Source organism: Pristiophorus japonicus, unplaced genomic scaffold, assembly GCF_044704955.1.
Source record: "Pristiophorus japonicus isolate sPriJap1 unplaced genomic scaffold, sPriJap1.hap1 HAP1_SCAFFOLD_168, whole genome shotgun sequence".
In the NCBI taxonomy this organism is placed as follows: domain Eukaryota; kingdom Metazoa; phylum Chordata; class Chondrichthyes; family Pristiophoridae; genus Pristiophorus; species Pristiophorus japonicus.
In genome coordinates, this window is record NW_027251362.1 from 661,810 (window position 1) to 664,926 (window position 3,117).

At 42.1% G+C, this 3,117-nt stretch overlaps 1 non-coding gene across 1 annotated transcript; it reads right to left on the reverse strand.

The window, feature by feature from the left end:
- Positions 1-638: 638 nt before the first annotated feature.
- trnas-uga (transfer RNA serine (anticodon UGA)) lies at positions 639-721 on the reverse strand. Its single transcript has one exon. It is a non-coding gene; the product is annotated as a tRNA-Ser (tRNA).
- Between the last annotated feature and the right edge of the window lie 2,396 nt (positions 722-3,117).

Here is a 3,117-nt window from a genome sequence, read left to right on the forward strand (position 1 = left end):
AGTGTCCCTTCCTACCACCTTGTCGTTTACACTTACCCCAGTACTACTCTTCTCTGTTGCCTCCTGCCTTTTGCATTTCTTCTTGGGGTCCTGTGATCTGAGCTCTCCCCGACTCTAACTAGCTCAGAGCCCTGTCCTGGGTTCCGAATACTCCTTGCATTGCGGCACCGAGATTTCATGTTTTCCTTTCTATTGCACTTTGACCCATTCGATTTTGCTGTATATTAGTCTGCTGCAAACTGCAGGGGCCACATCGCTTAATGGATAAGGCATCTACTTTGATGCAAACACTGATGTTATCATAAAATTGCAACGTCAAACGCTGCCGTGGTCATTTTGGCAAAATTTGTTCTTCTTTATAAAACCAAACCTCGTTCGCACTCATTAACTAAAGGTGAGTTCCTCCCAAACAATGCACTGATCTTTATTAAAAGGCATTTTTTTCATGCTGTGTATATTACTCACTGGTTTTTGCAGATAGTGTCGAAAGAACCAACAATTAATACCGATAAACTATTAATGTTTCCAGTTCGAACAACAGCTTCGCGTCAATCAGTGTAACAAAGGGCAGTGGAGGGAATTGTGATCAGATTCCAATGAGATCCCCGTGAGTCGATAAAAAAGCGCACCTGTAGAATCGCTGCGAGCAGGGCTCGAACCTGCGTGGGGAAACCCCCATTGGATTTCAAGTCCAACGCCTTAACCACTCGGCCATCGCAGCTATACAATAAAACTCCTTTAATAGTCGAATCGTTCGTGCAATTTATCAGAGAGACCGCCTGCATGCTTGCCCTGTTGGATCTCACAGACGATGCGAAAATTAAATCAGAGAATCACAAAATCTCACAGCAAAGAAGGAAAAATTTCGGTCAGAACTGAAAGAATTTACATTTCGGGAAAAACTGAACAGTCTGGGGAACTTCTTTCTCGAAAAACAAGGGAGATATATTTTTAACATTATGAAGGTATTTGATCGAGTTGATGTGGAGAAAATATTTGCTATTGTGCAGGAGTTCAGAACGGGAGGTCACTGATAAGTTCAGTCGACAATTCAAGAGCAACTTATTTACCAAAGAGTGGTTAGAATGTGGAAGATGCTACATAAGCAGTAGTTGAGGCGAATATCACAGATTCATTTTAAAAGGAATTACCTGAGCACATGACTGAGAAAGCAATAGAACAATATGCTGATAGGATCAAGTTAAGTAGGGTAGCGTGCAGCATTAACTCTAGCAACACCAATTAGGTACAATTGTCTCTTTATGTGATGCAATCTCTATATAACCTTATGTAACACACATTTTAAACAACAACAACAAATTATATAATTTGCACCTTGAAATTAGCGAAACGTCCAAGGCGCTTCACAAGAGTATTATGCGATACAAATTTGACACCGAGCCACTAAATACAAATTAGCGCAGGTGACTAAAAGATTGGCCAACCAGGTATGCTTGATAATGAGGAAGAAAGCTGTACATTGCAGATAGAGATCAAAGAACTGGTCAGGGGTTTAATGGAATTCAACCCGGATAAGTGTTAGATAATGCATTTGGGGAGTGCTTATAGGGAAAGCGAATAAACATTAAATGTTTGGACACTGATGAGTGTCGAGTTGCAAATGACCTTGGAGTGCATGTCCACAGACTCCTTGACGGTAGCAGGGCAGGTAGATAAGATGCTTGTGAAGGAAAGACAGAAAGGAAAAAGAGGTGGGGTGGAGTTGCTGGTTCAAGAGTAAATTAATACAATGATAAGGAGGGACATTAGCATGGATGATTTGGAAGCGGTATGGGGGGAGCTGCAGAATACCAAATGGCAGAAACCGCGAATGGGAATTGTGTACAGACCTCCGAACTGTAATAGTGAGGTTGGGGACAGCATCAAACAAGAAATAAGGGATGTTTGCAATAAAGGTACAGCAGTTACCATGATCGACTTTAATCTATATGTTGATTGGGCTGACCAAACTGGTAGCAATGCGGTAGAGGACGATTTCCTGGAGTATATTCGGGATAGTTTTCCAGACCAATATGTCGAGGAACCACATAGAGAGCTGGCCATCGTGGACTAGGTGATGTGTAATGTGAAGGGACTAATTGGGAATCTTGTTGTGCGAGGCCCCTTCGGGAAGAGTAACCATAACATGGTAGAATTCTTCATAAGATGCAGAGTGACACAGTTAATTCAGAAACTAGGGACCTGAACTTAAGGAAAGATAATTTCGATGGTATGAGGCGTGAATTGGCTAGAATCAGACAGTTGTTAACCTGTGGAACTCCCTGCCGCAAAGAGTTGTTGATGCCAGTTCATTGGATATATTCAACAGGGAGTTATTGTGGCCCTTATGGCTAAAAGATTCAAGAGATAGGGAGGAAACATGAAAGCGGTACTGAGGGAATGATCTTATTGAGTGGTGGTGCAGGCTCGAAGTGTCGAATGGCGTACTGCTGAATCTATTTTCGATGTTTCTATGTTGAGAAGCAACACGGAATACTTGAATACTTGCCTTCATTAGATGAGCCATAGCATATAAGATCGAGTAAGTTATGCTTCAAATGAGTGAAACTCTAGTTGGGCCACAGCTAGATTATTGCATGCTTCTCTTGTCACCGCATTACAGGAATGGTCAGACAGCACCCATGAGCATACAGGTTAGATTTAGACGGATGTTGAATTTAGCTGAGTAAATATTGCATCGGCTGGGTTTGTTTTCTTTGGAACAGAGAAGGCTAAGGGGGTCCGTATTGAAGTGAATAAAATTATGAGTGGCCGAGCTCGAGTGCATAGAAATGATCTATTTCCCTTCGCATATTGGCCAACAACCAGGCGTTATAGATTTAAAGTAATTGGTAGGAGGTTTTCCGGAATTTGTGTTACACTGTTTTCACCTAGGGGTGTTGAGAGTCTAGAATTCACTCCTGAAAGTGATTTAGAGGCAGAAGTCCTACCCACTTTAAAAAGTCCTTGAATGTGCACTTCAATTCCAGTAACCTAAGCGGCTCTGGAGCAAGAGCTGGAAAGCGGCATTAGTCTGGATATGTCGGATTTTAGTCGGAATTTAGGTCATGATCTGGTGTTTCTTCGGCGGCTCAGTGCATTTTGCAGCAAATCAAT